This window comes from Pan paniscus, chromosome 16 (genome assembly GCF_029289425.2).
Source record: "Pan paniscus chromosome 16, NHGRI_mPanPan1-v2.0_pri, whole genome shotgun sequence".
NCBI classification, from domain to species: Eukaryota; Metazoa; Chordata; class Mammalia; order Primates; family Hominidae; genus Pan; species Pan paniscus.
This window is the reverse complement of record NC_073265.2, coordinates 31,729,195-31,752,300: the sequence shown is the minus strand read 5'-3', so window position 1 is coordinate 31,752,300 and position 23,106 is coordinate 31,729,195. Positions and strand designations below refer to the sequence as shown.

Genomic DNA, 23,106 nt, shown 5'->3' with positions numbered 1-23,106 from the left:
CTTACTTTAAGTGTTGTTACATGGATTGAGCTAATTCAAGCACAGTATTTAGAGCAGTGCCTGGCACATGGTGCTCAATAAAACTATTATAACTTTTCATAATAATTATGAAATATCTCTCATGATTTTGGCCAGGCATGATGGCTCATGCTTACAATCTCAGCACATTAGGAGGCCAAAGCAAAAGGATTGCTTAAAGCCAGGAGTTTGAGACCAGCCTGGGTAATAAAGCAAGTCCCCCATCTCTACACAAAATTAAACAACAACAAAAAAATCAGCCAGGCCTGGTGGCGTGCACCTGTAGTCCCAGCTACTCAGGAGGCTGAAGCAGGGGGATCACTTGAGCTCAGCAGTTTGAGGCTGCAGCGAGCTATGATCATGCCACTGCACCCCAGCCTTGGTGACACAGCAAGACTGTCTTAAAAAACAAACAAACAAAAAAACACAAACACCCTGATTCTCATTTGTGTGGGTCAAAATCCAAGTATGATCAAGTCCAAAAAATTATGATTTTAAATTAAATTATCAAAAAGGAAGAAAAAGCCACAATGTAAGGCTTCAGTGGTGAGGCAGGAATATAATGTGTGTGTGTATGTATGGAGGGCAGGGGATGGCTTTCAAGACAGAACACATATTGTGAAGAGCTTTGTATACTATACCAAGAAGTTTGAAATTTATTTTGCTATGCTGCCTAGGTTGGTCTTGAACTCCTGACCTCAACTGATGCTCCCACTTCAGCCTCCCAGGTAGCTGGGACTACAGATATACCACCACACCTGGCTTGAGTTTTGTAAGTATTGAAAGGCCATTGAAAGTAATTTCAATTTCCAAAACACTGTCAAAATAAATTTAAACAAACTTTACATCTAAGTTACAGAACTTACAGAAAGCAACAAGAAGAGAGAATTCTGGAAAAACATAGGAATCAGTGATTTAAATACTTTAGTAGCAATACAACCTAAATTGAAACCCAAACCAAAATGTCAGTGAATCTAAATGAATACAAATGGGCTTCTTCTACTCTTACTATTTAAAAAAACACGGTACATTTTGTTTCCTGGCTCCATAATCCACTTCCTCTAATTGTTAGAGGCACTGGATCCTTCTGTTTCAAGTTTCTACCTACCACAGCAAAGAAAAGAGCAGTCCTGGCCGGGTGAGGTGGCTCATGCCTGTAATCCCAGCACTTTGGGAGGTCAACGCAGGCAGATCATCTGAGGTCAGGAGTTTGAGACCAGCCTGGCTAACATGGTGAAACCTCGTTTCTCCTAAAAACACAAAAAATTAGCCAGGCATGGTGGCGCATGCCTGTAATCCCAGCTACTCAGGAGGCTGAGGCAGGAGAATCACTTGAACCCAGGAGGCAGAGGTTGCGGTGAGCCAAGATCACACCATTGCACTCCAGCTTGGGCAACAAGAGTAATACTCTGTCTCAAAAAAAAAAAAAAAAAAAAGGGGGAAAAAAAAGAGCAGTCCTTGTCATCTGCCCGTCTGTCAACCTACAGATCTGGAAACAAAATATAGTAATGGAATAAAAAGTTCAGCACTCTTGGAGATAAGCAACATTATAATATTATACATGCTAATATATACACAATGTGGAGTACAAACATAGCTCAAAAACAGATGTCCAGAGTGTTGCAGATAAAGGAACCAAATTGGGGCAGGGGCGGGGGAAAGCCTGAATTCAGAAAAAAAAAAGGCAGCTGATATCAAAGAGCAAACATCCTCTTTTTCCTTTTTGTCATTTTAATCTACAGGAGCCTTGACCTCCCAGGCTCAAGCGATCCTCCACCTCAGCCTTCTGAGTAGCTGGGACCACAGGCACTGGGCACCAGGCCCAGCTAGTTTTTTAAAAAATTTTTGTAGAGACAGTCTTGGCATGTTGCCCAGGCTGGTCTCAAACTCCTGGGCTCAAGCGATCCTCCTGCCTCAGACTCCCAAAGTGGTGGAATTACAGGCATGAACCACTGCCCGGCCCTAATCTACTTTCATCTGGTGGAACTAGTAAACTTCGCTAGAATTGTGTTATGATAACGAACACCATCATAGAGATCACAGAATTTTCAAGCCCATAAGCTTTAGTTCAATCTTCATTTTAAAAATGAGCTGATTAGGCCCAAAGCAGTATCTTCCAAAGTGCCAAGCAAGAATATGATTTTAACTGTTACATATGAAAGAGTTATATATTTAATAGTTATGTATTTATTATAATGGATGCTAAAAAAGCTATAAAATACATAAAAACCATGATTTCACAGATTATCACTTTGGAAGTGGGCAATGTTTTTTTAAAAAACCCATTAAACATGAAGTAAAATAACAACAGTACTCTAAACGGCAAAAATTATGATGGTGGTATGACTCATAGGTGAAGACTCCACAGCTGTCCCATGAGTACAGGCCTGTTTTTGTTTACTTTCTTTCTGGTTCTAGGTTGTGTTCTAAATGATTAGAAAAGATGTGACCTTAGACGGGGAGCGGTGGCTCACGCCTGTAATCCCAACACTTTGGGAGGCTGAGGCGAGCGGATCACCTGAGGTCGGGAGCTCGAGACCAGCCTCACTAACATGGAGAAACCCCGTCTCTACTAAAAATACAAAATTAGCCAGGCATGGTGGTGCATGCCTGTAATCCCAGCTACTCGGGAGGCTGAGGCAGGAGAATCGCTTGAACCCGGGAGGCGGAGATTGAGGTGACCCTAGATCGAGACTCCAGCCTGGGCAACAAGACTGAAACTCTGTCAAAAAAAAAAAAAAAAAAGATGTGACCTTTAGTTAAGTGGGCTTGTGTGTATTGTACCTAAGTTCATTCAGTGTACAAGAAACAAATATCAAGATCATATAGGAATTCCACTGTTTATTGGCACAGTAAGTCATCCTTATGCTGGAACTATGATAACACTAACTTTCTAGTGCATAAACACATACTACAAGCACCTAAAGTAAAACCTAGCCTGAGACAAATATTCAAGCTGCAGGCTAAGTGATATGATCACTTAAATTACTTTCACATGACCTGTCAAAGGAGTATGGCAATGTAAGGTGTTTCTCTTATTTGCTAATATTTCTTTCTTTTCCTGAGATCACTCAGATCACCGGATCACTGAGCTGAGACCACCAAGTAATTTATAAAGCAAAGAGAAGAAATTTAAGCCAGCTGCAGAAATTTGCGTAAGTAACAAGGAGCTGAATGTTAATCACCAAAACAATGGGAAAAATGTCTCCAGGGCATATCAGAGATCTTCATGGCAGCCCCTCCCATCACAAGACCTGAGGCCTAGGAAGAAAAAATGGTTTCGTGGGCAGCCTCAGAACTTGGGGCCCTGAGTCCCAGCTGCTCCAGCTCCTGGCTAAAAGGGGTCAAGGTAAAGCTTGGGCTGTTGCTTCAGAGGGTGCAAGCCCCAAACCTTGGTAGCTTCCAAGTGGTAGCTGGGCCTGCAGGTGCACAGAAGTCAAGAATTGAGGTTTGGGAACCTCTGTCTAGATTTCAGAGGATGTATGGAAATACCTGGATGTCCAGGCCAAAGTCTGCTGCAGTGGAAGAGACCTCATGGAGAACCTCTGCTAGGGCACTGCAGAAAGGAAACGTGGGATTGGACACTGCCCACCCCCCAGAATCCCCACTGGGGCACTGCCTAGTGGAGCTGTGAGAAGAGGGCCACCATTCTCCAGACTCCAGAATGGCAGGTCTACAAACAGCTTACACTATGAACCTGGAAAAGCCGCAGGCACTCAATGCCAGCCCAGCAGAGCAGCCTCTGGGCCTGAACCCTGCAAAGCCACAGGGTCAGAACTGCTCAAGGCCTTGGGAGCCCACCCTTGGCATCAGCGTGCCCTAGATGTGAGACATGGAGTCAAAGGAGATTAAAATAAGCTTTAAGACGTAATGGCTGTCCCACCGGATTTTGGACTTGCATAGGGCCGGTAGCCCCTTTGTTTTGGCCAATTTCTCCCATTTGGAATGGGAGCATTTACCAATGCCTATTCCACCATAGCATCTTTAGAAGTAACTAACTTGCTTTTGATTTTACAGGCTCCTAGGCAAAAGGGACTTGCCTTGTCTTAGATGAGACTTTGGACTTGGACTTTTGGGTTAATACTGGAATGAGTTAAGACTTTGGAGGCCTGTTGGGAAGGCATGATTGTGTTTTGAACTGTGAGGACATGAGATTTGAAAGGGGCCAGGGAAGCTGGGCCAGGTGGCTCATGCCTGTAATCCCAGCACCTTGGGAGGATGAGGTGGGTGGATCATGAGGTCAGGCGTTTGAGACCAGCCTGGCCAATAGAGTGAAACCCTGTCTCTATTAAAAAATGCAAAAATTAGCCAGGCGCGGTGGCTCACGCCTATAATCCCAGCACTTTGGGAGGCGGAGGCCGGTGGATAACCTGAGGTCAGGAGTTTGAGACCAGCCTGGCCAACATGGCAAAACCCCATCTCTACTAAAAATACAAAAATTAGCCGGGCCTGGTGGCAGGTGCCTGTAATCCCAGCTACTTGGGAGGCTGAAGCAGAAGAATTGCTTGACCCTGGGGGGCGGAGGTCGCAGTGAGCCAAGATCGCGCCACTGCACTCCAGCCTGAGCAACAGAGCAAGACCCCATCTCAAAAAAAAAAAAAAAAAAAAAAAAAAATTAGCCAGGTTTGGTGGCACACATTTGTAGTCGCAGCTACTCAGGAGTGTGAGGCAGGAGAATCGCTTGAAGTGTTGGAGGTTGTAGTAAGCCAAGATCGCGCCACTGCACTCCAGCCTGGGTGACAGAGTGTGAGACTCCATCTCAAAAAAAAAAAAAGAAAGAAAGAAAGGGGCCAGGGGCAGAATGATACAGTTTAGCTATTCATAATCTCATCTCGAATCTGGTGAGAGGTAATTGGATTATGGGGGTGGTTTCCCCCATGCTGTTCTCATGATACTGGTTTAATAAGGGGCTTTTTCCCCTTCACTGTCTGTCTCCTGCCATCCTGTGAAGAAGGTGCTTGGCTTCTCCTTTGCCTTCCACCATGATTGTAAGTTTCCTGAGGCCTCCCCAGCCATGCAGAACTGAAAGTCAATTAAACTTCCTTCCTTTATAAATTACCCAGTCTCGAGTATTTCTTTTGCTTTTTGTTTTTTTTTGAGTTGGAGCCTGACTCTGTCTCCCAGGCTGAAGCTCAGTGGCACGATCTCGGTTCAGTGCAACCTCTGTTTCCCAGGTTCAAGCGATTCTCCTGCCTCAGCCTCCGGAGTAGCTGGGATTACAAGCATATACCACCACGCCTGGCTAATTTTTGTATTTTTAGTAGAGATGGGATTTCATCATGTTGGCCAGGCTGGTCTCGAACTCCTGATCTCATATGATCCTCTCTCCTCGACCTCCCAAAGTGCTGGGATTACAGGCGTGAGCCACAAGCCCGGCCTCGGGTACTTCTTTATAGCAGTGTGAGAACGGACTAATACAGACTCCATTCCAGGAGATGACAAATAGCAAAAGGCAAAATGATACTCCCTTCTTGACTTTTTTTTCCTCTCCCACTTTTATGTCTTTACGTTTCCTCCTACCATCAACTGCCTTTCCTAACATTGTGGTGACTAATGATTAAAGAAGAAAAAAAGGACGAGATGAAACTACACTTTACAGTACATTTTCCCCCCACCACTCCAATCCCGAATTGTGAAATTCATTCTTTTCCTGATCCTCTAATTTGTGCAGTAATGCCGCGAGGTAAGGCTGAACCTTTCTAGAGAGCAAGGGCTATCCAATACCAGGAACCTCAGAGTCCTTCCTCAAGCCATTATCTCAGAGCTATCTGATCACTGTGGTCACCATACAGGCAGTCTATTAATGTCAACTACGGCAACACAGTAAGGGTGAGGGGCGGAAAGTGATCTCTTTAATTTCGAGGAAGGGTCCAGAGAATCACCATCCAGCTACCCTTCCTCCACTGGCCCCTCGATGTTCTCCCGGCACCTCCCGTCCTCTCTCCGGGCCCATCTGCCGAGTAAGGGCCAGAGCGCCCCCTCCTCCGCTTAAGCCCGACCCCACCAACTTTTCAACCAATACGATACACTCTTTCTTCTCAGGACATAGTCTCAGACTTCATCACGGCCAGCTCCCTCCGTCCCACTCCTGGAGACTCACCAAGCGGGTGAGGCCACTCCTCTCCGGCCGCAACTCGGACACCCCAACACCGGACCTGGCGCTGCACCCTAGTCGCGCCTGCGCGCGCCGAGCCCGCGCGCCTGCTCACTTCCCGTTCGCCGCGAACACAGACACACCCCTGCAGCTGGAGCCAATCACGGTGCTGGGGGTTTAAATGTCCCTGCCACGCAGACGGAGAGTCTGGGAATTCACTAGTTAACCGGATAGATTTCAGTCCTGCCCGAAGCTGGGAGGTGTTCATGCAATAAACATTTACTGAGGGCAAACCGTATGCCAGGCACTGTGCTGGATGAACGCTGAAGAAAAGAAAGCGAATACAATGCTTTCCCTGCTCTTCATCGCCTTTCAATATGTCTAGACTAAGATATAGATATGTAAACAAATTATAGTGGATAGAATACAGTGCATAGCACAGAGAAAATCTGAGGCGCCTTTGGCTGATAATGAACAAAGCGTTTTATTCTTAGGGGTGTCTGGAAGGGTTCCCGGAGGAAGTGACTTGAGTCATGAAGGATAAGTAGGAGTTCCCCCGGAAATCCGGCAGAGAAAGAGCTAGAGTTTTCCAGGCTCTGGGGAACAGCTTATGTCGAGAACAGCATAACGCCTTCTGGAAATTTCTAGTAGTTCATCCTTGTTAGAGGCTTAGTGCTAATCGTACATCCCCGAGTGTAGAGGAAAGAAAGCTTTAGAAGGCCAACAATCGCTAGATCTTGGAAGGCCTTGGAATTTTAGACCACTTTGTACTATGGGCACTGAAAGCTATTGAAGAGTTTTAAGCAGATGGAGGATTATCGTAAACTATTTGCTGCAGGAACCCTTCCATGCACCTCTAAGAATAAAATAAACTGCTGGAAATCAAGAAAAGAAAGTGCTTCACCAGGCATGGTGGCTCACGCCTGTAATCAATCCCAGCACTTTGGGAGGCTGAAGCGGGCAGATCACGAGGTCAGGAGTTCCAGACCAGCCTGGCCAACATAGAGAAACCCCATCTCTACTAAAAATACAAAAAATTAGCCGGGCATGGTGGCAGGCGCCTGTAATCCCAGCTAGTCGGGAGGCTGAGGCAGGAGAATCGCTTGAACCTGGGAGGCGGAGGTTGCAGTGGGCCAAGATCATGCCATTGCACTCCAGGCTGGGCAACAAGAGTGAAATTCCGCCCCCCCCACAAAAAAAAAAATAGAAAAAATAGCTGGGTGTGGTGGCGGGTGTCTGTAATCCCAGCTACATTACTATCATAATGTCTATCACTGGCGACAGTGCCAGACTCCATCTCAAAAAAAAAAAAAAAAAAAAAAGTACTTCAAGGAGGAAGTAGTCTATTCCTAAGGGATCAAGGAAGATGAAGCCTGAGAAATGTTTTTTTAAATTTCATAACACAGAGGTCACTGATTATCTCAGTGAAAGCTGTTTGTTGGAATGCTGGGGTTGAAAAAAACAACTTAGTAGTTTGGAGGTGGGGGAGATGTAGAGATGGGGACAAGTTGTAGAATGCTTTTGGAAAGTTTGGCCTTGACAGGGAGGAAGGAGGGAGAATGATGAAGGATCAAGATTTTTTGTTTTTGTTTTTTTTGATTTTTGTTAGAATTAAGACAGGAGAAACTTGAGCATGGTAGGGAAGATTCAACTGAGAAAAAAATGGTTGAATAAAGGAAGAGAAGGGATAGTCAGTAGGCAAAGATATTGAAAGGGTAAGAATAGAGGCAGTTTAGAGGCAGTTCGAAACACTGGTGAGAATAATGGTTTTGGAAGAGGGCAGGGAGGGAGAAAGAGAGAGAGAGGAGACATTTCCCCAATTATGAGAGGAAGTATGTTTCTGTATGTTTAGTAACAGGAAGTTAAAGTTCTCATTTGCTGACTTGTTTTCTCTGTGAAGTTGAAGATGGGGTCATCTTCTGATAGAAAAGGAGGTGGTATTGGGAGTTTAAAGGAAAGCTGAGAAGATTTGGAATATTGTAGAAAGTAATACAACAAGTTGACAGAAGAATGTTGTAGGACTGGTAAGCAATATTTAGGGCCTTTTTAATATGGGCAAAAATGAACTCATCATTTTCTGCCCTCCTGTGTAAATTTCTCAAGCAGCAGTCACTTGTTGAGGGCAGAGGTGGAGAAAATGTATGGTTGAGTTCATTAGTTCATTTAGGGTTGTGATGGTCATTGATATAATTCCGTGGTTCTCAACCAGGGACGATTTTGTCCTCTGGGGGATATTTGGCAATGTCTGGAGATGCTTTATTGTGATGACAGGGAAACGGGGGTGGGTACTACTAGCATCGTGTCCAGCAGTGCTGCTAAACATACATACACACACACACGCACACACATATATGTATATATATATATAGAGAGAGAGAGAGAGAAGGTCTTGTTCTGTTGCTCAGGCTGGAGTGCAATGGTGTGATGTCAGCTCACTGCAACCTCTACCTTTGCAGCTCAAATCCTCCCACCTCAGCCTCCTGAGTAGCTGGGAATACAGGTGTGCACCACCACTGCCGGCTAATTTCTGCATTTTTTGTAGAGACACGGTTTCACCATGTCACCCAGGCTGGTCTCAAACTCCTGGACTCAAGCGATCTGCCTCCCTTGACCTCCCAAAGTTACAGGATTACATGTGTGAGCCACTGCTCCCAGTCTGCTGCTAAACATCTTATAATGCACAGGATACCCCTGACAAAAAAGTATATGTTCCAAAATGTCAGTAATCCCGAAGTTGAGAAACCATAATCTAGCGTTACCTTGGCACTCACCAATATCTGACTGTGGTCTTCTACAGGCTTTTCCTTGAATGATGGCCCAGAGTTTATAGGGTAAAATAGTTCTTCCATTGCATGCCTTTGAAGGAGAATAGAATGAGCAGCGTACCACAACCCTTGAGTGTTTCAAGGACTTGTGATGTCACAAACACGGAATTGGAAGTTTCCTAAACCTCTAGAACAAATCTGGATTTACATAGAAGAGATTAATATAGCCGCTTCCTTTCTTTTTTCTCTCTTTTTTTTTTTTTTTTTTTGAGACGCAGTCTCGCTCTGTCGCTAGGCTGGAGTGCAGTGGCGAGGTCTCGGCTCACTGCAACCTCCGACTCCCGGGTTCAAGCGATTCTCCTTCCTCAGCCTTCCGAGTAGCTGGGACTACAGGCACGCACCACCACGCCCAGCTAATTTTTGTATTTTTAGTAGAGAAGGGGTTTCACCATGTTGGCCAGGATGGTCTCGATCTCTGGACCTCATGATCTGCCCACCTCGGCCTCCCAAAGTGCTGGGATTACAGGCGTGAGCCACTGTGCCCCACCGCTGCTTACTTTTATTTGAGACGTTGAAGGTCTTGTTAAACAGAGATGTTATAATCTCAATAACATAGGAGGGACACTCCACATAATTATCAACCTGAATGTCATTTCATTTATCTGATAGTCTTAGTCACTAAAATTAGGTTTCTGAGGGAATGGGTATGGGCTAAGTTTAATAATAAATATAGGCGGCCGGGCGCGGTAGCTCATACCTGTAATCCCAGCACTTAGGGAAGCCGAGGTGGGCAGATCATTTGAAGTCAGGAGTTTGAGACCTGCCTGGCCAATATGGCGAAACCCCGTCTCCACTAAAAATACAAAAATTAGTTGGGCGTGGTAGTGCACGTCTGTAATTCCAGCTACTTGGGAGGCTGAGGCAGGATTATCGCTTGAACCCGGAAGGTGGAGGTTGCAGTGAACCAAGAGAGCGGCTCTGCACTAGAGCCTGAACGACAGAGCAAGACTCCGTCTCAAAATAAATAAATAAATAAATAATAAATGTAGGCTGGGCGCAGTGGCTGACACCTGCAATCCCAGCACTTTGGAAGGCCAAGGCAGGCAGATCACTTGAGCCAAGGAGTTTGAGACCAGCCTGGGCAACATGGTGAAACCCCGTCTCTACTTAAAAAATATTATAAATACCTTAGGCATGAGTAAGAATAAAGTCAGTATTATGGAATGTCTGCTCTGTGATAGGCAGCATTCATAGATAAACACTTGACCTATGTTATTTAATCCTAGCAACACCCTGTGAGATAACATTATCCTAATTTTAACTCAAGAACCTGAGGTTCCAAGAAGAATTGTAATTTACCCAAAGTCACAAATTATTCGTAGCTAGTCCAAGATCTGAAACTCAGGTCTGGCTGTTCTAAAGCTCTTGCACCTTCCATTAAACTTCAGAAAGTTTTACAAGGAAGGAGTGTTTTCAAAATGTAGCCCCAACAGTTGCCACTGACTAAAGGAAATGGCGGGACACCAAGGAAGAGAGTAGGAGCTACAGGGAGGCCGGGAAAGAACAAGGAGAAACAAGGAGAATGAAAAAGGGACCAGGGAGGCTGTTCATAGCGTCCAACGCTGCGTACTGACTCTCCCGCAAGCGGGCCTGCCTTTGTTCTTCCTCCATTCTTTTTGAGAAAAACCTCTTCCTGTGTGTCCGTTGTTCACTCTCTTGTGTTCAAATAAAGCTAGATTATTGAGAACTGCGGACGGCAAAGGAAAAAAAAGCGAGCGTGACGGCTTCGGTGTGCGCCTGCGCGTTGGCGGCGGCTGTGGCGGGGCCCGGCGGGGAGCGGGTCCGGAGCAGGCTCCCGGACCCAAAACTGAAGGGGGCGTCTGAGGCGTCAGGGAGCTCCCTCGCCTGGCCCTCGGCGGCCTGATGGAGTAAGAGGGGTTGGCTGTGAATGTGAGTATCGACGGGCCGGCCTGCGTTGAGCGTATCGGAGCCCAAGGGTCCTGGTGGTCTGCCCCTTAGGGAGGTTGTGGGGCTGCAAGACACCACCGGGTTTCTACTCCTGCAGGCTGCGGCTCAGGGGCAACCTGGTGGTCCACTCTCCCAGAGCCGGCGCGGGTTTATGGGCAGGCGGTGCTGCTGGCTTCGGGGTACGGATTTTCGCGGGGGCGTTCCAGCTCTGCTCCCAGCCCCAGAAGGAAACGTGGCTCCAAAGCCTTGACCTTTAGGGGAAGCCACTGACCTCCTTCGTCCCCAGTTGGGCAGGGAGTCCAAAGACCCTGGTCCTTAAAGCCCGTAGGTCTCAGGCCAGGGACACATTTCAACCTCTCGCGACTGACAACCTCCGTTCTTTTTCCTCCTTTCGTTTCTCTCCTTGTGGGATGCGTCTTGATAGTAACAACTAATAACAAATAGTAACAAGAGCTTACTGTGTCCGTTTAATATTTAGTCCGAATCTCGGTGTATAATTGTGGAGAGGAAATGCTTTACACCCTCTTCCCCTTTCAATTTGTTGTGTAATCATCTTTGAGAGTAAGATTAAGCCATCTTATTGAGAAGTTTGAGATATCCGTGGCTTTTAGCAACTTGAGACTGTCATCCTAGGTAAGCGAAGTTCTCTTACCTAGCAAATAAGTGCTGTATCCACCATAATGGTTTATATCCAGTTTATTCAAAGCACAAATAACTTCTTTTTTTTTTTTTTTTTTGAGACGAAGTTTCGCTCTTGTTGCCAGGCTGGGGTGCAGTGGCGCGATCTTAGCTCACTGCAACCTCCGCCTCCTGGATTCAAGCAATTTTCCTGCCTCAGCCTACCCAGTAGCTGGGATTACAGGCACCCACCACCATACCTGGCTAATTTTTTGTATTTTTATTTATTTTTATTATTATTATCTTTTTTAGGACGGAGTTTCGCTCTTTCGCCCAGGCTGGAGTGCAGTGGCGGGATCTTGGCTCACTGCAACCTCCGCCTTCCAGTTTCAAGAGATTCTCCTGCCTCAGCCTCCCGAGTAGCTGGGATTGCAGGCGTGCACCACCACCACGCCCGGCTAATTTTTGTATTTTTAGTAGAGACGAGGTCTCACCATGTTGGCCAGGCTAGTCTCCAACTCCTGACCTTAGGTGATCCACCCACCTTGGCCTCTGAAAGTGCTGGGATTACAGGCTTGAGCCACCACGCCCGGCCCACAGATAACTTTTGAGTGCTTATTAAGAGCTTAGTACTGTTGTAAATAGCATGGGAAATCTTAAAATTTGCTTTAAGCCCCGTTCTCAAGTTTGGTCGTGAATGAAATAATGAAAGACAATTTTCAGATGCAACTAGAATTTATTTAGTATCTACTACACATTTGCCAAATACCGCGCCGTGCCTAGAGTTAACTCTTGAGTCTAGAAGATAGTAGGAGCCCTTTAATTAGAAATACTAGATGGTTTTTGAGGAGAACTTTAAAATGGCCTGGAAGGGGCCAGGCGTGATGGCTCACGCCTGTAATCCCAGCACTTTGGGAGGCCGAGGCGGGCGGATCACCTGAGGTCAGGAGTTTGAGACCAGGCTGACCGACATGGAGAAACACCGTCTCTACTGGAAATACAAAATTAGCTGGGCATGATGGCGCATGCCTGTAATTCCAGCTACTTGGGAGGTTGAGGCAGGAGAATCACTTGAACCTGGGAGGCGGAGGTTGCAGTGAGCCAGGATTGCGCCATTGTACTCCAAAAACGAAACTCCATCTCAAAAAAAAAAAAATTAAAAAATAATAAAAAATGGCCTGGCAGGAGGTAGAGGGTGTGAACGAATCTGATCAGGCTAGTTCAGAACCTATTTTGTGTGTGTGTGTGTGTTTTTAGAGAGAGCCTGGCTTTGTCGCCCAGGCTGGAGTGCAGTGGCGCAATCCCAGCTCACTGCAACCTCCGCTTCTTGGGTTCAGGTGATTCTCCTGTCTCAGCCTCCCGAGTAGCTGGGATTACAGGTGCCCACCACCATGCCTGGCTAACGTTTTGTATTTTTAATAGAGACGGGGTTTCACCATGTTGGCCGGGCTGGTCTTGAACTCCTGACCTTAGGTGATCCACCCACCTCAGCCTCCCAACTTGCTGGGATTACAGGTGTGAGCCACAGTGCCCGGCCTCAATTGTTTTGATTAAAAGGAAGATATTTAAAAAGGAAAGACTATGAATAGTGATTATTGTACATCTAGATTAGTGCACGTGTAGTCTGAAGGCTGCTCTACAAGAGTTGAGAGGAATGGTAGATGCTAGACGACTTGGTTCTGGGACCAGGAATGGCTCAGTGAGAAGTCTATGTATTGTGTGTTTTGTAATTGGGAGTATCTTAGTGGAGAGTTTAGGATTAATTTGTGTACCCAATGAATAAGAGCACCTGGGCAGACAAGTTACATATGAATGCTCTCCTTGGACCTCTAGCATGTGAAATCACTAGTGGAAACTCTACAGTCTGTGTGTGTGTGTGTGTGTGTGTGTGTGTGTGTGCATGTTTGTGCATGTTTTAATCTGAAAGAAACTATCAAGAAGCTCCCAGGTCTTCATCAGTGAAGGATTGGTTAAATAAATGTATGAATTTGCTAGAAAGAATGAGCCAGCTCTATATGTGCTAATATTGAGTGACCTCCCATATAGTGAGAAAGAAAAGGTGCAAAAGAGGGTGTGCATTTTGCAACCACTGTGGTTTTATAAAAATATTATGTATTGCATATACAATTGTTCCTCCATATCGGTCCATGGGTTCTGCATCCATGGATTCTACCAACTTTGGATGGATAATATTTGGGGAAAAAAAATTCACAAATTTCTGAAAAGCAAAACTTGAATTTGCTACATGCTGAGTACATACTACATTGCATCCACATAAATGAAGTTATCTGTAGGCATTGTATTAGCTCTTGTATGTAATCTAGAGATGATTTAAAGTATACGGAAGGTATGTGTAGGTTACATGCATATACTGTGCCATTTCATGTAAGGGTCTTTAGCATTCTCAGATTTTGGTATTGAGGGGGATCCTGGAACCAATCCCCCATGGATATCGAGGGACAACCGTATATGCATAGAATATCCTCTGTGGAGGATAGTCAAAATCATAGAGACAGAAAATAGAATGGTGGTTGCTAGGGGTTGAGGGAGGGGGAAATGAGTTATTGTTTAATGGATATAAAGTTTCAGTTACGCAAGATGCAAGTAGTTATGGAGACGGATGGTAGTGTTGGTTGTACAACATTATGAATGTATTTAATACCACTAAACTACACTTAAATGGTTAAGATGGTAAATTTTATGTTTTGTATTTTCATGCAAAAAAATTGAAAAATATCTCTGGAAAACAAATAAGAAACTCACAAGAGTGGCTGACTGGAAGTGGCGGTGGCTAGGAAACAGGAGGGGGTAGTAATAATTTTTCCTAAAAGCTTTTTTTTTTTTTTTTTGAGACAGGGTCTTGCTCAGTCACCTAGGCTGAAGTACAGTGGCATGATCATGGCTCACTACACCCTCAAACTCCTGGGCCCCGGCAATCCTCTTCCCACCTCAGCCTTCTTAGTAGCTGGGACTACAGGTGCGTGCCACCATGCCCAGCTAATTAATAAATTTTTTGTGTGTGTGAAGAGGAGGTGTCACTGTGTCGCCCAGAATGGTGTTGAACTCCTGGCCTCAAGTGATTCTGTTGCCTCAGCCTCCCAAAGTGCTAGGATTATAAGTGTGCTGCCACTGCATCCAGGCCATATTTTCCCTATAAGCTTTTTTATTTTATTTTATTTTATTTTTTTAAAGATGGAGTTTCACTCTTGTTGCCCAGGCTGGAGTGCGATGGCACGATCTCTGCTCACTGCAACCTCTGCCTCCCAGGTTCAAGCGATTCTTCTGCCTCAGCCTCCCGAGTAGCTGGGATTACAGGCACCTGCCACCATGCCCGGCTAATTTTTTGTATTTTTAGTAGAGATGGGGTTTCACTATGTTGGCCAGGCTGGTCTCGAATGCCTGACCTGGTGATCCACCCACCTCAGCCTCCCAAAGTGCTGGGATTACAGGCGTGAGCCACCGTGCCTGGCCAAAAAAATTAATTTTTTAATTGGCAATAAAATATATGTATTTATTGTGTACAATATGGTGCCTTGACATATTTATATAACAAGTCCTCACTTAACATCAATAGGATCTTGGAAACTGTGACTCTAAGCAAAACAGCATAATAACAAAACTAATTTTGCCACAGGCTAATTGATATAAAAAAGAGTTAAGTTCCTATGGCATATTTCTGGTCACAAGAACATCACCAAACTTCTAAACGAAGACCCCCAAACACTTCTAATACTAAACATTGAAATAAATGTGAGCTATACGTAGATGTAGAAAAGAGTAGCCTGGGCATGGTGGCTCATAACTGTAATCCTAGCACTTTGGGAGGCCAAGGTGGAGGACACTTGAAACTGGGAGTTCAAGATCAGCCTGGGCTTCAAAGCGCGACCCTGTCTCTACAAAAAATTTTTAAAAATTGACCAAGTATAGTAGGGTATACCTGTAATCCCAGCTACTTGGGAGGCTGAGGTGGAAGGATCACTTGAGCCCAGGAGTTCAAAGCTGCAGTGAGCTATGATCATGCCCCTGCACTCTACCCCAGGTGATAGAACAAACCCCTGTCTCTGGAAGAAAAAAAAAAGAAGGGCTGGGCGCGGTGGCTCACGCCTGTAGTCCCAGCACTTTGGGAGGCTGAGGTGGGCGGATCACGAGGTCAAGGGATCTAGCCATCCTGGTCAACATAGTGAAACCCTATCTCTACTAAAAAATACAAAAGTTAGCTGGGTGTGGTGGTACATGTGCCTGTAGTCCCAGCTACTCGGGAGGCTGAGGCAGGAGAATCGATTGAACCCGGGAGGTGGAGGTTGCAGTGAGCTCAGATCATGCCACCACACTCCAGCCTGGCGACAGAGCGAGACTCCGTCTCAAAAAAAAAAAAAAAAGAAAGAGTAATAAAAATAGGATATTTGCCTAATTTTTGGCAAATCAATGGGTGACCACAGTCCCACTGGTGGTGGGCTAAATCAAGGAATAAATATTTCCAAAGTGAAAATTTTAAGGAGCACTGGCTACTACCATGTGGTTAAAAATCAACAAATATGACAGGTGGGTGCTTTCGTACCACATTGTTTATTGTTGTGCATACGTCACACACTTTTATTTTATAATAATTTTTATTTATCCATTCTTTTATTTTCCAACGTCTTTATTCCAGTTCAGTGTTCAGGTGGTCAGAGCCTATCCTAAGAAGCTAAGCTTACAAGGTAGAAACCAACCCTGGACAGGACGCCATTCCATCCCAGGGTGTACTCACACACACACACCCACACTCACTGAGACTGGGACTGTTTAGACACCCGGTTCACCTATCAGGCACTTACTTCGGGGTGTGGGAGGAAACTGGAGACCTGGAAGAAACCCGTGAAGGAATAAGGAGAACATACAAAGTCTTCATAGACAGTGGCCTCAGCTGGAAATAATTTATTTTTTCTCATTAATGTTATAACAGCATGATACTGAATGAAACAGCATTTTTTGAGGACCTGCTGTACCTTGTGGAATAGCTAGATGAAACTAATTAACATATGTATTACTTATAAGTTTTTGTGGTGAGAACACATAAATCTTGCATCACTTTCTAATGTCCCAGAAGATGTTCATGTAGGTGAAAAATCTGTTTATAATTATCTGAGCCTCAAACCAAATTTGTTTAACATAAACATACAGTATTTTTTTGTTGTTTTTTTTTTTCTGAGGTAAGGTCTCACTCTGACCCCCCAGGCTGGAGTGCAGTGGCATGATCTTGGCTCACTGCAACCTCTGCCTCCTGGGTTCAAGTGATTCTTGTGTCTCAGCCACCTGAGTAGCTGGGATTACAGGCATGCAAGCCCAGCTAATTTTTTTTTGTAGAAACGGGGTTTTGCCATGTTGGCCAGACTGGTCTTGAACTCCTGGACTCTAGTGATCCGCCCGCCTCCGCTTCCCAGGTGCTGGGATTACAGGCGTGAGCTACCGCGCCTGGTCAACACAGAGTATTTTTTGCCTGAAGCATAGTTAATGTGTAAATCAAGGGACTGTGCTTTCTTTAGTTCAGAAAGATTATTGAGTTGGTCACTATTTTGGGAAATTATATTGCAGACAGCAATGCTGTTTGTGTTTGTTTGTTTTGAGACAGAGTCTCACTCTGTCACCCAGGCTGGAGTACAGTGGCATGATCTTGGCTCACTGCAACCTCTGCCTCCCGGGTTCAAGCAATTCTCGTGCCTAAGCTTCCTGAGTATGTGGGACTATGGGCACGCATCACCACGCCTGGCTAATTTTTGTGTTTAGTAGAGATGGTATTTCACTATGTTGGCCAAGCTGGTCTTGAACTGCCTCAGCCTCCCAAAGTACTGGGATTACAGGCGTGAGCCGCCATGCCTAGCCTATTCATGGTATTTTTTATCAACAATATCACATGCCTGTCTATATTAGTCTGATTTTGTAGTAGTCATATTTATAGTTTTATTCTTCTAATATAGTCATGTCTGAGCATTTATATGTTGATATACGTGTTACTTTATAACTCACTTTCCTTTAATTTTTCATTTTTATTATAGTTAGCACATTATATTGATATTTGAAGTTTTACATGTGTAAGTAAGTTACAGTAGCTCTGCATTTTATTTCAGGAAGGATAAGAAGGCTATTACAAAATATTTACAATAAAAGGGGGTACAAATATCTTTAAAGAAAAAATTGTATGGTGACAATTGGGGAAACTGGCTGATCAGAACACCGGGGATTGTTATAATAAGCCTTCTATTTTTATGTATGAATGAAAATTTCCACAATGATATGTTTTAGGAAAAAAGAGTTGGGTCTGATGTGATTGAGAATTGCTGCTCTACAGTGTGCCTCAGAAATAGCCACAATTGGGATAAGTGTTATAAAGAAGAGATAGGGTTTCAGAAGAGCAGTGCACAGTGAGGGGTATGACCTAGTCTGGGAGATGAGGGAGTGCTTTCCTAGGCAACTGACATTTGGACTGAGATTGAAGGATGAGTAATTAACTAGATGAAAAGGAGTAAGAGCTTTCCAGGGAGAGGGACCAGCATATGAAAAAGCCCTAAGGTGGGAGGAGTGTGGTAGGTGGGAAGAACTGAAAATGTCATTTTGTCTCATCACAGAGATCAACAAGAAAGTAGCTCAAACCTATGTAATACACATCAGAAAGGGTTGTGTCAAGCGGGCCTTGTAAGACCTTTTAAATATTTTGATTTATATCTTACATAATTGGATGCCTTTGAAGGGCTTTTAATAGGGACAAAGGCATAAAACATAAGCATGCATGAGAATAGTTTTTTCAGTGTATGGTTGAGCAAACCATGTATGTGTATGTTTAGATGGAGGCACCATAAAATTGAGGTAGGCTGGAATGCCGAGCCACCTCATGAACAGCTGCTATTCAAGAGTCACCCAGGTCCCAGCAGACTTTGTCACTAAACCTAGGGCCTCCTACTCCATCGCATGATGGAGGATATGTCTTCTTTGATCAGTCTGTCCTGCTTGAGCATTGCTTGGAGCCATTAGAAGAGGCTGATGGCTCTCAAAAGTGCAAACATGAGAGTCCTGTTCTGGTCATAGGCTGAGTAAGCTCCTCCTGGCCAACGCCCCCACAGATAACAGCTATTATTACATCTGGATGGAAATACATAAAACCAGTAAAATCTACTGGAGAGTTAGAAAAAAACCAGGCAGATTCTAGAGGGTAGTTAACACAAGAATGGGACTGCTTGGAGTAATTTCCCATTTTCATGTCTTCTAACTTTAGGGCAGGCCCTGATCTATGTCATGTAGGGTGCTTAAAATTCCAATAGTAAACTTTAGTCTTTGTGGCCTGAAGAACCAGAAGGTAAAGCTCAAGCAACTACAGCTGTTGGGAAGTGAGAGGAGAATCCTGGAAAGCAGAGAGAGAGGAGAAGCATCAGACTCTGTGAATAAACTCTGCCCAAACCTTGGCAGACTGCTGAATTATGCATATGTGGAGCAGACTCCAAAGAAGCCCAGCTGAGGATGAAATAACTGAGGATTTCGCCGGGCGCGGTGGCTCACGCCTGTAATCCCAGCACTTTGGGAGGTTGAGGTGGGTGGATCACAAGGTCAGGAGTTCAAGACCAGCCTGGCCAATATGGTGAAACCCCGTCTCTACTAAAAATACAAAAAAATTAGCCAGGCGTGGTGGTACATGCCTGTAATCCCAGCTACTGAGGAGGCTGAGGCAGGAGAATTGCTTGAACCCGGGAGGTGGAGCTTGCAGTGAGCCAAGATCGTGCCACTGCACTCCAGCCTGGGTGACAGAGTGAGACTCCCTCTCAAAAAAAAAAAACAAAAACAAAAAAACTGGAGATTTCATCTACTGCCTAAGAGACAGATTTGTAGTTTGAGTTAACCAAGTTAGATACTATGAAAACAAAAGTAAAAAAACAAAAGTCAATACTCTTTGGAGGAATATAAAGGACTCCAGAGTTGCTGTAATACAACATTCAAAATATCCAGGATATATTCCAAAACTACTCATATACAAAGAAGCAGGAAAACGTAACCTATTCTCAAGCTAAATGACACTCTAGAGAGTGACCTTAAAATGCTTAAATGTTGGGATTAGCAGGAAATGATTTTAAACTTTTATAACTATGCGTTAGTAAAGGAAATAAAAATGATATAAAGGAAAATGTATTCATAAAGAATGAGTGTGAAACTAAGATAACTAAATAGACATTCTAGAACTGAAAAATATGATATCTGAAATAAAAATTTAAACTGAATGGGGCTTAATGGAAGAATGGAGATGACAGAGGAAAGTATCCTTGAAATTAAAGTTGAAGAAAGAGTGGGAGGGAAAAAGAAATACATCCTCAGTGACCTGGGATCAATATTTTAAAAACCCAGCACATTTAATTGAAAACTGGGAGGGAGAAGAAAAACAATGAGGAAGAAAAATATATTTAAAAATTTAATGGCTGAAAATTCCCCAAATTTGGTGGGTGCCTTATAAACTATTGACAGACAAAAGTAAAAATCTAGAAAACAGCAAAGAAAACAACACATTAGATACAGAGAGAGAATTCTGTTTACCACTGACGAATCATCAGAAACAGTGGAGGTCAGAAGTGAATAGAGAATCTTTAAAGTGCTGAAGGAAAAAACATGTCAGCCCAGAATTTCAGATTCAGCAGAATAGCCTTCAAGAAAGAATATGGGACCGGGTGTAGTGGCTCACTCCTGTAATCCCAACACTTTGGGAGGTTGATGCGGGTGATGACCAGAGGTCAGGAGTTTGAGACCAGCCTGGCCAACATGGTGAAACCCCATCTCTACTAAAAATACAAAAAAATTAGCCAGGCACGATTAGCTGGTGCCTGTAATCCCAGGTACTTGGGAGGCTGAAGCGGGAGAATCGCTAGAACCCAGGAGGTGGAGGTTACAGTGAGCTGAGGTGGCAACACTGCACTCCAGCCTGGGTGACAGAGCAAGACTCTGTCTCAAAAAAAAAAAAAAAAAAAAAAAACCAACAATATGAAATAAAGACATTGTCAGATAATTCATTGCTAGTAGATCTGCACTATAAGAAATGCTAAAAGAACTTCTTCAGGCTGTAGGGAAATAACACCAGATGGAAAGTTGAATCTTCAGAAAACAATGAAGGTTAGAACTTGTAAATATTTGGGTAGATATTTTAAAACTTTCTTTTTCATTTCTTAAAAAAATTACTATAGCACAAAAAAGCATCATCTTGGGGGTTCATTTCTTTTTTTTCTTTTTTTTTTTGAGACGGAGTCTCGCTCTGTCGCCCAGGCTGGAGTGCAGTGGCGCGATCTCGGCTCACTGCAAGCTCCGCCTCCCGGGTTCACGCCATTCTCCTGCCTCAGCCTCCCGAGTAGCTGGGACTACAGGCGCCCGCTACCACGCCCGGCTAATTTTTTGTATTTTTAGTAGAGACGGGGTTTCACCGTGTTAGCCAGGATGGTCTCGATCTCCTGACCTCATGATCCGCCCGCCTCGGCCTCCCAAAGTGCTGGGATTACAGGCGTGAGCCACCGCGCCCGGCCGGGGGTTCATTTCTTATGGTAGATATAAAACATATCCCATAAAGCATGGGATGATGGGTGAGGGTAAATGGGCCTATATGGTTGCAGGGTTTTTACATATTACCTGTAGTGGTACTTTTTTTTTTTTTGAGACAGTTTCATTCTTGTCATTCAGGCTGGAGTGCAGTGGCGCCATCTCTGTTCACTGCAACCTCTGCCTCCTGGGTTCAAGTGATTCTCCTGCCTTAGCCTCCCAAGTAGCTGGGAGTACAGGCGCCTGCCACCACGCCCAGCTAATTTTTGTATTTTCAGTAGAGACATGGTTTCACCTTGTTGGCCAGGCTGGTCTCAAACTCCTGAACTCAGGTGATCCTCCTGCCTTGGCCTCCCAAAGTGCTAGGATTTCAGGCGTGAGCCACCATGCCCGGCCAGTGGTACTTTTTAACACAGTAAAGAGTATAATGGTAAAGATATATGTTGGAATTCCTAAAAGCAACCACTGGGGGGAAAATATAATCATGCAAAGAAGTGTTGCTAAAAAAAAACTAGTAGAAAAATGAAAGTGAATAATCCAAACAAGACAGAAACAGGTATAACTGAACAAAAATAGAGGAGCTATAAATAATAAAATAGTAGATCTAATTCAACTATATTAATAACTTCATTGACTTTAATGAAATATACACTGATTTAATGCATAAAGACAAAATGGCTAAAAGCAAATGCATGGAAAAAGATCATACAAAGTAGCATAAGAAGCCTAGAGTGGTTATATTTATGTCAGATAAAATAGACTTCAATATAAAAAGTATCACCAGAGTTAAAGGGATCATTTCATAACAATAAAAGGTCAGTTCATGAGAAAGATGTAACAGTTATAACTATGCTTGTGCCTGATATCAGCGCTTCAAAATACATGAAGCAAAAATGGATACAACTAAAGGAATAAATAGACAATTCACTATCAGAGAGATTTGAACATTCTTCTTTCAATGATAACAACAACAAAAATTAGTATAGATTTTGGGAGGCCGAGGTGGGAAGATTGCTTGAGCCCTGCAGTTCAAGACTAGCCTGGCTGACATGAAGAGACCCAATCTGTTCAAAATAAAACCATTAGCCCAGCGTGGTGGCATGTGCCCATGGTCCCAGCTACTTGGGAGGCTGATGTAGGAAAGATTGCTTGAACCTAGGAGGGTGAGGCTGCAGTGAGCCATGTTTGTGTCATGGCACTCCAGCCTGGGTGACAGAGTGGGACTGTGTCTTTATTTTTATTTATTTATTTATTTATTGAGACGGAGTTTTGCCCTTTTGCTGAGGCTGGAATGAAGTGGCACTATCTCGGCTCACTGCCACCTCTACTCCCCAGGTTCAAGCGATTCCCCTGCCTCAGCCTCCCAAGTAGCTGGAATTATAGGCTCCTGCCACCACACCAGGCTAATTTTTATATTATTAGTAGAGATGGGGATTTGCCATGTTGGCCACGCTGGTCTCAAACTCCTGACCTCTGGTGATCTGCCCGCCTTGGCCTCCCAAAGTGCTAGGATTACAGGCGTGAGCCACTGTGCCTGGCTGAGACCCTGTCTTTAAAAAAAAATCAATATAAATGATTTCCACACAACAACTGCAGAATATACTTTTTTTCCCCAAGTGTATATATAAACCAGATGCTAGGCTGTAATTCTCAGTATAGTTGAAAGGATTAAAATAATATAGTATGTGTTCTTTGACTGTAATAAAATTACTATTAATTATTTTTTTTTTGAGACAGTTTCGATCTCGTAGCCTAGGCTGGAGTGCAATGGCATGATCTCAGCTCACCGCAACCTCTGCCTCCCGGGTTCAAGCGATTCTCCTGCCTCAACCTCCCAAATAGCTGGGATTACAGGTGCCCACCACCACGCCCAGCTAATTTTTGTGTTTTTAGTAGAGACGGGGTTTCACCATGTTGGCCAGGCTGGTCTCGAACTCCTGACCTCAGGTGATCCACCCACCTCGGCCTCCCAAAGTACTGGGATTATAGACGTGAGTCATAGCTCCTAGCCTCTTAATAAGATTAAATTAGAAACCAAGATGTGTAAAAGGCCACAAGTATTTGGAAATTCAGTGAATCTTCTAAATAATCTGTGAGTCAAAG

The 23,106-nt window shown here is 44.2% G+C and overlaps 2 protein-coding genes across 13 annotated transcripts in view; one reads left to right on the top strand and one right to left on the bottom strand.

Moving 5' to 3' along the window:
• Positions 1 to 10,807, bottom strand: part of SNAP23 (synaptosome associated protein 23) — a 42,327-nt gene extending 31,520 nt beyond the window's left edge. The window contains exons 1-3 of one of the 9 annotated variants that reach the window (XM_055098333.2): positions 10,512 to 10,807; positions 9,635 to 9,730; positions 8,884 to 8,968 (exon numbers count right to left, since the gene is read on the bottom strand). The gene's annotated coding sequence lies outside the window, so the exon portion shown is untranslated. Of the gene's footprint in view, positions 1 to 1,126; positions 1,676 to 6,118; positions 6,276 to 8,883; positions 8,969 to 9,634; positions 9,731 to 10,236 lie in introns of those variants that run through there. The other 8 variants (XM_055098330.2, XM_055098332.2, XM_055098329.2 and 5 more) reach the window with 8 other exon arrangements.
• Positions 10,657 to 23,106, top strand: part of ZNF106 (zinc finger protein 106) — a 79,230-nt gene continuing 66,780 nt past the window's right edge. For 2 of the 4 annotated variants that reach the window (XM_008973214.5, XM_003805607.6), the window contains exon 1: positions 10,657 to 10,827. The gene's annotated coding sequence lies outside the window, so the exon portion shown is untranslated. The remainder of the gene's footprint in view (positions 10,828 to 23,106) is intronic. The other 2 variants (XM_034938575.3, XM_008973221.5) reach the window with 1 other exon arrangement.